A 10,753-nucleotide genomic window follows, 5' to 3' on the forward strand; every position below is an offset into this window, starting at 1 on the left:
TACAAACTTCATTTGCCTCACTCACTGTGGTGTCCTCAGCATCTTCTTTTATATAGATAAACTGAGAGAGAGAGAGAAAGAGAGAGAGAGAGAGGAAGAATAATTACTACTAATAACCATCGGTGTAGAGCAAGCCCGGGCCTTACTGCTGTCACAGAAGGGACACGGAAGGGCACAGCCTGTGCGGCAACAACGGCCACCCAAGGGTAAAGGCCACAGAGCTCCCGCGCTTCGTTCGGCAAGATTACTATACTGTTCCAGCTAAAACGAATGAGAGAACGAATGCCTGCCTACCTATGTACCAACGTACGCACAGGGAACGAAGGGTGAGTGGAACCCATTTTCGTGCCAGAGAAGCTTGTCACCTGGTGGAGGAGACAGACGCCTGAGCGGAGCCTACCCACAGTTGCTCTCTCGTGCGTCCCTCTGCCCTGCCTCTGGACCTGTCCTGTGTGCTGTCTCCTCCGCTGGGACATCCTTCCCCTCCCGACCGACAGGCCACACTTCAGCGGCTGGCACTTGCTCCGGCTTCTCCCGCAGCTCATTCCCTCTGCAGACCTGTCCTGAGCGCAGCCCGGCCCCTCTCACTCCCTAGCCCAAGCCTGGGCCCCGGGGCCCCCAAGAGGCCCCTGCAGCTCAGTAGTGGGTTTGACAGTCAGTTCTGACTGCTCAGGCCCGGCTGAGGACCACTTCCAGCCAGAACGGTGCCTGTCCCCTGCTGTAGCTTTGTGCCCAGCACAGTGCCAGCACCTGGCAGGTATCTGAAAGTGTGGAGAAGGGGGGGGGCTGGGAGAGCAGAGGGGCCTCAGCTGTGCCCCTCCTACACACACACAGCTCCTGGCTCAAGCATTAATCCCTGAACCCAAGAAGCCTGATTAGAACCTCCCATGAGTGCATCTCCCCTCTGAACTAACCCCCACTTGCCTGCTGTCACCTCTGTCCCCACTCCTACCTTCCCCGCCCAGACCCACCAAGGCCCAGGGCAGCCTGGGAGGTGGTGAGAACCCAGCCACCCTGGCCTCTCTCCTCTGCCCAGCCCTCCCACCCCTTCTCTTTTTCTTTCTTTTCCTTCTGCTTTGTTTCACACTCAATCCCCTCCCCCAGTCTGGTGAATGCAAAGTGAAAAGAAAAGAAAAAGCCCACACAGCAGAGTCAACAGTGAAAAATAACCAATTGAAGGAGTAATCGCTGCTGTAATGACTGTCGAAGCCCTGAGTCACTGCAGAAAACCAGGCCGGGGCTCTGGGACTCCTAGGCTCCCTCGGTGGTGTGGCAGGAACTGTTTCCATCCCAGGACCTCAGCGTCTCCATCTGTGAAATGTAGGCAATAAAACCAGCCCGAGGGAACTGACACGGTGCCGCCTTCACCTCCTGACTCTCCCTGGGGTTGGGAGCCGAGGTTAAGGTAACATGCACAGCCTGGGGCATGGGGCCGGCAGTTTCTCAGAGAGGCTCCTGGCTTAGGGGTCTTGGGAAGCCTTCCTAGAAATGGTGACATTTAACTGGGCAAGGAAGGATGAATGGGAGCGATGGAAAGTCAGCCTTAGCTGGAGCTAGAACTGTCATTTGGTCCCATACTCTGGTTTCACAGTGGAGAAACTGAGGCCCCAGAGAAATGGAGGGATTGCTCAAAGCCACCTGCCACCAGTGGCAGAGCCCGGATGAGAATGCAGGTGCCCTGACTTCTGTTCCAGTGCTCTTCTGATGTCAAACTAGCTCACAGTGAGTAAAGACACTGTGTTGAATGCTCACCAACAGCCAGCCAGGTGTGTTAAATGCTCTGTGTGTGTGTGTGTGTGTGTGTGCGCGCGCGCGCGCTATTTCTTTTTATCTCTGGATAATCCTATTAGGCCAGATGAGAATATTGGTCCTGTTTTACCTTAGTAAGGTTCAGAGAGGTTTAAATGACTTATTCAAGCACACACAGCGTGGCTTTCTCAGCCCCTGAAGTCCCTTCCAGCTGCTCCATTCTCCAGCACCATGGAACACCCGTGTGGTCCCAAGTGGAGAGAGAGCAGCTCTGGGCTTGTCCCGGGGTGGGCTGTCCTTCTCTGGGGTCTCTCCTTCTCTGGGTCCCTCTCCTCTCTAAAGACCTGAGGGAGGGGAGCTTCCTCTCTGAGGGATGGGGAGGAGTCTGGGCTTTTCCTCAAAGTCCACACAAAGGGAAGCAGATAGCCAAGGAGACAAGAGACATCTATTTAAAGTCCCATCAACAAGAGTCCGCCTTGCCAGTGCCCTCTGAGATGCCAGGCGCCCCTGGTGAGTGCAGTACAGCTTCTGGGGGAGAAAACTGAGTGGAAATGAGGGAGTTGGGGAGGGATCAGGCTCAGGGATGACAGAGCAGCTCTGGGGGGCCAGGCAGCCCTCCCCGGACCCCCCATGGGCCGGGCGCCTGGGACAGTGAGCTCTGGAGAAGGGGAGACCTTCCTCAGGAACCACAGAAGGGAGCCACCAAACAAAACGAGAAAAGGTGGTTCTAAAGAAATCAGTGTAAAAAAACCTCATCAAAGTGCTATTGTCGTCCTGGGATTTCCTCACAGTTACCTTAGAGTTTAGTGTTGTTTTTGTTTAGGATTGCACTGGGGAGAGTTGGAGACACCATTTTCTTTTCGGGACTTGGGGCCTTTGGGTGTTCTCATACCTGAGAGGGGGGAGGAGTGGTGGGAGTGTCTATGAGCCACCCCTACTCTCCCCTGGGGACTTGGCAGGAGACTGTGGCCCAGAAACCACGAACTAGGAAGCCAGAGGTATAAAGTACCAGGCCTGGCTTTGGCAAGACCTGACTGTGTGAAATTTACTTTGTGACACTGTGTGCCTTTGGGGGCTTCAGTATCTCCACACTTGACGTGGAGCTAATGACTCTTGTTCTGCCTGTGTCACAGATGTCTAACTGCCGTTTGGGCTAGGAATAAACAGAGACTACAAGCAGGATGACAATGCCCCTGAGACCTTTTGGCAATCACCTGCAAAGTTTATCAAGAATGCAGATTCACAGGACCCTTCCCAGACCTCCTGAGTCAGCATCTGTGAGGGTAGGGCCCGAGGGCCTGCGTTCCTAACCCCCCTCCCGCCCCCGAGGGACCTTGATGTTCACACAGTCTGAGGACCACAGCTGCGAGGTGGTGCACTTCCCTCAGAAGCCAGAGACTCGGTTCCAGTGTGGCTTATCCTCTGAGGGCTGTGTGGCCTCGGGCAGGCAGGCGGCTGGCGCCTCCTATGGGGACCCAGGGGTCTAGCCTGGTCGCCTCTGAGGCTGCGGCCCTCCAGGCGCTTCTCTGAATGGTCGGGGCGGGGCTGGCAGGGCAGTGCGCAGTAGGGAGGGACCCGTGCCTGGCAACAGAAGCCCAGTGAGGTGGGAGCCCAGGGCCCAGAATCCAGTGCTGACCACTTCTGTAAGAGAAGGGCGGACCCCACCCCTCACCCCCAATTCCAGCGGGGTCTCGAGGGCCCTGAGCTCTGTGGAGGGGTGGCAGGTGGGCCATCTGCTCAGGCCTGGGCCTGGGAAGGGGGTGGACACAGGCGCTGCGCTGCAGGCCTGTCTGCTGGGACCAGGCCTGGAGCACAGATGGCCTGGGGGCCGTGGCGGGGGCGGGGCAGCCAGAGGCCAGGCCTGCCTCATTCCCCTGCCAAGTCACCAAGTCCTCTCTGCCTGGGAGAGCAGGCCCCCCGGGCCACTCAGGGCAACAGCAGTCAGGGGTGAGGGCCTCGGGGAGACCAGCAGGCCCAGGGGAAAGCCGCTGGGGCTGGGAAGCCGAGGGACACCTGCAGCCTCAGCTGGAGCAGAAGGAGGTGGCTCAGGTCCAGCCCAGGGGGACTCAGAGTTCTCCTGGTCTCAACCTGCCCCTCCAGTGTCACTGATGGGGGAGCTGTGGCCGGGGAAGGGGCTGATGCCTCACTGTTCACCACCCAGCATGCCAGCTGCAGAGCTGGGGCTGGGACCCAATGTCCTGATTTGTAGTTCGAGGCTCTTTCTGTCACACCTGCTTCCCTCTAATAGCTTCCTCCCTCCTCCCTCCCCCCTCTCCCCTCCTGCCTCCTGCCTCCTCCCTCCTCCCTCCTCCCCCCCTTTCCCTCCCTTCCCTGCAATCAGGCCCCAGGCTGCCTGGGACATGGCCCTGCCTACCCACCTGTGACTTGGTTCCTGCCCTACCCTCCTCCTGTAGATCCTTCAAGGCCCCAGCCAAGTCCCTACCCTTTGAGGACCTTCCAGCCCGTCCCCAGAGCCTACCACCTGGAATGGGAGGTCCGCACGCTGCTGGCTCTGGGGTCTAGGCCAACCCTGCCATCAGAACCCAGACCCAAAGAGGGAAAGACGTTTAGAAACGGTCCCCAGCATCTCTTATCCCAGCCGTTCTCTGTGCTCTGGTTTCCTTTAAAAGATATTAAAAAGAGCTTTATTTCACAGAAGCTGTCAAGGAAGCTGGTAGAACAAGGGCCCCTTTGGGTCCTTTTCTTGAAAAGAGAGATTTGCTCCTGCTTCCCTCCCAGGTTTCCCAGAGTCAGATTTCATTTCTGTGCAGAAGCAGGCTTGAGCAGGAGCTGGGGCCGGTGCCAGGGGCAGCCGCATCTGTTGACACCGGTATGAGGCTGGTGATTGTCCCTCCCCTGTGTGCCAGCTTATCACGAACTGAGCAAGGTCTGCAAATTGCCTCACATCTGCTGTCGGCCTGGCGGGAAGGGACCTGAGGGGACAGGTGAGGGAGTGAGGGGAGGAGGGGAGGCAGCCCCCTGGGCAGGAGAGACAGGTGTGGATGCAGAGGGGACAGGTGAGGGGAGGGAGGGGAGGAGGGGAGGCAGCCCCCTGGGCAGGAGAGACAGGTGTGGATGCAGAGGGGACAGGTGAGGGAGTGAGGGGAGGAGGAGAGGCGGCCCCCTGGGCAGGAGAGACAGGTGTGGATGCAGAGGGGACAGGTGAGGGAGTGAGGGGAGGAGGAGAGGCGGCCCCCTGGGCAGGAGAGACAGGTGTGGATGCAGAGGGGACAGGTGAGGGAGTGAGGGGAGGAGGAGAGGCGGACCCCCTGGGCAGGAGAGACAGGTGTGGATGCAGAGGGGACAGGTGAGGGAGTGAGGGGAGGAGGAGAGGCGGCCCCCTGGGCAGGAGAGACAGGTGTGGGTCCAGGCTTCACTGTTTGCTACCTGCGTGTGCTTCCATCAGTCTCTGAGCCTCGTCTGGGCCTCCTTGGCCAGCCCGTGGGGACATCTCAGGAGGGTCCCATGATGGTAGGATGAGCACCCGTACCCAGAGAGAGTGAAGTCAGGCCTCAGCCCTTGCCCCTCACACAGGCCCAGGAGACAACACCGCTTCCCCCAACAACCACATACTGCCCAGGGTACCCCAGTTCACCTAGCCATTCCCCTCTTCACCTGTGCTCCGGCAGTTCTCTCCATCCTAACCTTGCTGTGTGTCTTTAGGTACAGCCCTATCCATCTCTGACACTCAAGGTTCTCAGCCCTCAGAGGAGTGCAGTTGGATACTTCACTCTTCATAGTCCCTTCTGCCTCTGGGAAACCACTCTAGGCTTCCTCTGAGCACCTGGGACAGGGTCCCCTAGTGTAGGGAAGGCTGGAGAGGTCCGAGGCCAGGGACAGGGGGGAGGCCAGCTCCCCATGTCCAGTAACTTCTAGCTGGGACCGAGAGACAAGCCCAGTCCAGGAATACATCTGTAGATGCTCTAAGACCCGAATCATTCATTCCATTATTCATTTATTCACTGAGCATCTACAACACACCAAGAACATCCTGGGCTCTGGGCATGCGGCCGGCAGAGAAGCAGACGCACATGCTCCCTGGTGGTCCCTGAGCTTCTCATCCAGTGGAGGAGACAGCAGAGTCCACAAACAGCTTTATATACTGACCAGATGTGACTGATTCCTACTGGCTGTAAAGGAGCCCTGAGAGAGAGAATCATGGGGGTGGGGGGAGAGACTAACAATACTCTTTAGATGAGAGGCTGACCCTGGCCTCTGCGAGACGTGACATTAAAACTGGGACCTGAAGGATGCGGGGTAGCTGGCCACGTGTCGTATTGGTTGGAGGTAGGAGACTGGGCCAAGGAGCCCCCCGAGACCTTCATGGCTGATGCGGTGTGGGGCAGGAGTAGGGGTTGGTGCAGGTGCAGAGGAGGTTAGAGAAGCAGCCTGATCTGGGAAGACATTTTATTTTTTCCCAAGACCCATGGAACTCAAGAGAGGGGCAGTGACTTGATCAAGTCCCCAATTCCCCGTTTCCCCAAGCTCCTGCTGGCTACTGTGTGCAACAGAGGTTGGTTAGGGAGTGAGGGGGCAGTGCGCAGTCTGACACGGGGGCTCCTAAATCAGGTTACTTCTATGGCTACTCTGTCCCCCTCAATAGAGAAAAGGAGTCAGGTGTCACTAGTACTTATGGATTGATACTGATGCCCCCAGTTGGGCTGTGTGTCAGTTGCTGCTCAGGGCAGAGTGGGGCTCGGACCACACAGGGAAGCTGGCAGGAGGGCCCTTTCCCTTGCTTTTTGCATTTTGAAGAACTTTCCATGTGAGATTACTTCAGCAGATACATAGATAATCCCTCCAACTGATTTTTTTCACCAGCTGGACAAAGGACTTAAAAAGAAAGAAAAAGAAGTAGAAAACACCACATAACACAAGCCCTCGAATCCAGAGCTGGGAGCCATTGCGACAGCCACGGGCCAGGAAAAGACAGTAATCACGTGACGGGGCTTCACAGGAAAGTGGTCCCCGAAGTTTAAACATAAGGGAGAAGACAGTTTTCAATAAGAGTTTATATCTTCCATTTATACTCCTGAGCCTAACCGCAAGTATAGATTTTTGCTTTGAGAATCTTAGCTAATGATAGCATAAAACCATGCACGATTATGAAACCATTTTAAAAGACAGTTTTAATCTAATTCAGTTTTTTCATTTATATATTTCCATGCATGTTCAATAACATTCGCAATATATCAGCACAGCAGCGCATGAGCATTGTTTATAAATGAGTAAGTGTATTGAGTATGTGCGACCAAGCTTCTTGCTGTGTCAAGGGCCCGAGCCAACCTGTTGGAGCTCCCTGGGCTGCACCGTGAGGAGCCCAGGATCGGCAGGCATGGGCTGTGCTGCAGGAGGTGACCATCCAGGTGCTGCCAAGGCCCCCGCGCCCAGCCTGCTGGGGGTGAGGGGACCCTCTTCTGGGAACCCTCAGATTCCTATCTGTACCACACCATTTGTCTAACTCTTTCCATCACAACACTTACGAGAAACACTTCCTCCAGCCCAGGCTCTTGTCTCTGAGGCTTTTTTTTTTTTTTTTAACTCCCCAAGTGAACCAGAAGTTCATTCCCTTAAAGGGTAAACGGCAGATCCTGGCAAGGCTTCCCGATTATTTATTCACTGGCCAGTAATAGAAGAGAGCACACATGCTGGCTGGAGGGGGGCATTTCTGCGCCTGCACCCGAAGCCCCGGCGGTCTGGAGCCTGCCCCCCGCGAGGCTTCCTGCCAGCTACCCCTGCACGGAGGTCCACTTCTCTGGCCCTTATTGGGCCCACTGTTTCTAGGTATTTCGCTTCACAGATCCTGGGAAGGAGCAGCAATGCTAGCTGTGCACACCGAGGGGCTGCTGGGTGCCAGGCTCGGGCCCTGGACTTCACACGTGATGGAGGCTCCCTCCCATGGGGCCCAGCATCAGCCTTTCTCATGGCAGGTGCTGTACTGCTGCCCTCCACAAACCCACCCCACCCCACCCCACGCCATCCACCTGGCCCCAGCCGCCCCTGGGAAGGAAGAAGTGTCTGGCTGCCTGCAGCCGGACCGAGCCAGGCTCTAGCGCCACACAGCTCAGAGTCCTGGGCCGGAAGGAGAAAGCTCCACACCAGGCTTTTTCCCATCCGGGTCCTCCCAATTCCCCTTTACCCAAAAAAGTCTGTGCAAACCCAGAGGTCCTTGGATGCCCCCAGACCCCCTAATTTGGGCCATCCGGCTGCCCGCCTGCCTTCCCCCTATAGAGCCTTCTTGCCACCAGCAGCCAGGAAACTCCCCAGAGTCCATTCCCACTCCTGTTCCCAGGCAGCAGTTCCCAGGGGTTGGCACCACTGCACATTTATTAATAAAATGAGCAAAGTAACCAAATGCTTTGGCAGCTCCTGACATTTGCCAGAGGCTCTCTGTATGCCCAGTGGCACCAGAGGGGCCTGGAGAGGAAGTCTGCAGGGAGCCAATGGGGACCGTGTCCCCAACCATTGGTGAGGTCATCCAGAATCCACAGGGGCTGACGGGCCCCCTCGCTGTCTTGGCTCAGGGTGGCTTTTGGGAAAGGCAGCCATGGCACAAGTGGAGTAGCCCGCATGTGGCTCCTGGGAGGACCTTGCTCGGAGAGCCCCCCAGGGCTCCACCTTGGACAGAGGGCCAGGCCAGAACCCCTCATCCCTAGAGAGAGGCAGAGAGCGGGTCAGTGCCCACCCACCGAGGGAAGGACTCTTTCTGTTAGTAGTGCTGGTGTAGGGTCCTACCTCAACATTCCGACCCTGCTTGGCTCTGGGGCCTTTGCCAAATCGACGAACCCAGCTCCGCAGGCTGCTACGCCCACTACAATCACATCAGCAGGCCCGTTCTAGAAGAGGACAGTTGTTCCTACCTTTCAGGGTCTTTCTGAAGATCAAATGGATGAATGAATATAAAACCAAAATCTAGCCAGGATTGACTGAGACTGCTGCTGTATGAGCTCATTTAAGCATCACATAATCCTGTGAGGTAGGCACATTATTAAACCCATTTCACAGATGAGGAGACTGAAGCTCAGAGCGTTAAGTAGTTTGCCCAAGGCTGTACAAATAGTAGCCTGGATCCACACAACCTGCTTGGCACAATGCCTGGAACATAACTACTCATTAATTGGTGGCTTGTTTAAAAGGAAAAAAAAAAAAAATATATATATATATATGTATATGTGTGTGTGTATATATATTATTATATATATTATATATAATATATTATATATAATATAATAATATATATATATTAAGGGAGTGGGGCTCAGGTCTGTTGCTCAGTCTCCAGAAGAGGAATGTTGTCCCTGCCCTGCCACTCAGAACACTGTGTCTTATCCCTGGTCAACCCAACCAAAGGATCCCCTTGCTGAAGCCCCGCTGCCCAGATCAGCAGCCAGAGTGGGCAGCCTCTGCCCATTCCCTGCACCTCCAGGCCCCAAGGAGAATCTTGGAAGCGGAATCCAGCATAGTCCCCCCAAGCACCCCCACTCAGCCCCGGACCGTTTTACCACCGGTAGAGCTCTCTCACCGGTGGGAGGGGGGAAATGCTTTATGCTTTCTCAGCTCACGCCTGTGCATTCAAGTTCACAAGTGGTGCTTTTCTTAGACCAGTGCGTCACTGATGTTAGAAGCGTAAATTTGACAGAGGGAGAATGCAGGGGGGAGGAAGGAATGTGTGTGTTCAGCCAGGCAGCGAGATGACACTTGGGTATGTTGTCTCGTTCTCTCTTTCCAACTGGCCTCTTCAAAATACCTCCTGCTCTTGTGAGCCCTTCCAGCCATGCCTCATGCTCAGTCCTGGCCATGAGTTTCTTGTTTGGGGGGAGGCCTCGCTCACTAATCAGAAGCCCCAGAGCTCTGTGTCCTGCAGCCCCTAGCCAGAGTTGAGCACACCCGAATGAGTGCTCCATCGGTAAGTGGCTGCACCTTTCTGTGCCTCGGTTTCTCATTCTGTACAGGAAGGATAATGATGGCAGCTGCTTCATAGTATTGTTGTGAAAATTAAATGAAAAAAAAATATGTGTATAGGGCTATGCCTAGTGCCTAAAATACAAGAAGCCCTCAATAAGTGATGGATAAGGATAATGATAAGGATGAAATATTATGAATTCCATTGATGGGATAAACCTTTAGCTAATGACTTCCAAGTTGCCTGAGACCTAGAGCCAATTGTACCTTAAAAATAAATGCCCTCTGTGGGCATTTGGCCAGAGTAGAGGTGAGGAGAGGACAACGTTGGAGGTGGACGCAGAGGTAGGTCCCCGGCTAAGGCCCCTTTTGGGGAGGTCTACACAGGCTATGAGCCAAAGACCTTTCTATCTACAGCTGCTCCTCCCTCCCCATCGCCAATGGGGGTGGTGTGGGGTTGGACTGCAGACTAGACCCTAGCTACCCTCGCTATAGGTGATTAGACTCAGGCTGGACACATGACTCAATCTGGGCCAATCAGTTCTCTCTCCCAAACCTTTGGATTTGGGAAGGAAAGGAGAGGGAGGACACAGCCAGTTGTCTCTCTGAGTGGCTAGGCTGAAGCCAGAAGAGTGGACCCAGTGGCTCAGGGTAGCCATGGCCTTAGAGGAATGGGAGGCTCTGCTTGGCAAAGAGAGAGGAGAATGAAGCCAGCTGGCAGAGAGGAGGTGGGATGAGGAGTGAGAGATGGTCCTGGCAGCTCCCAGCCCCGCCCCAGTCTCCCTAGGCCTGGCCCTTCCTGCCAACTCAGAGTGAACCATCTGGAAGACAGCATGGGGCCTCCGGGAGCTGCTGAAATCAGGGGCAGAGTGTGGGGCAGCGGCTAGGGTTCACGCATGCTCTTCTCAGTGTTGTCTTGAGCCATTTCCAAAAACCTGATTCCAAGACAGCCCTCACTATGGAAGCTTAATAGTAACCTAACCATGGTTCACGTTTGTTCAGCTCTTTCGATGTGTAGACTGCCTCGTCACCAGTCTGGCAAGCTTACCTGGATCTTCTCACAGGGCCACATGGGTCTCCTCTGAGCCTTGGACATCCTTCT

This window comes from Saccopteryx bilineata, chromosome 1, assembly GCF_036850765.1.
Source record: "Saccopteryx bilineata isolate mSacBil1 chromosome 1, mSacBil1_pri_phased_curated, whole genome shotgun sequence".
Taxonomy (NCBI): domain Eukaryota; kingdom Metazoa; phylum Chordata; class Mammalia; order Chiroptera; family Emballonuridae; genus Saccopteryx; species Saccopteryx bilineata.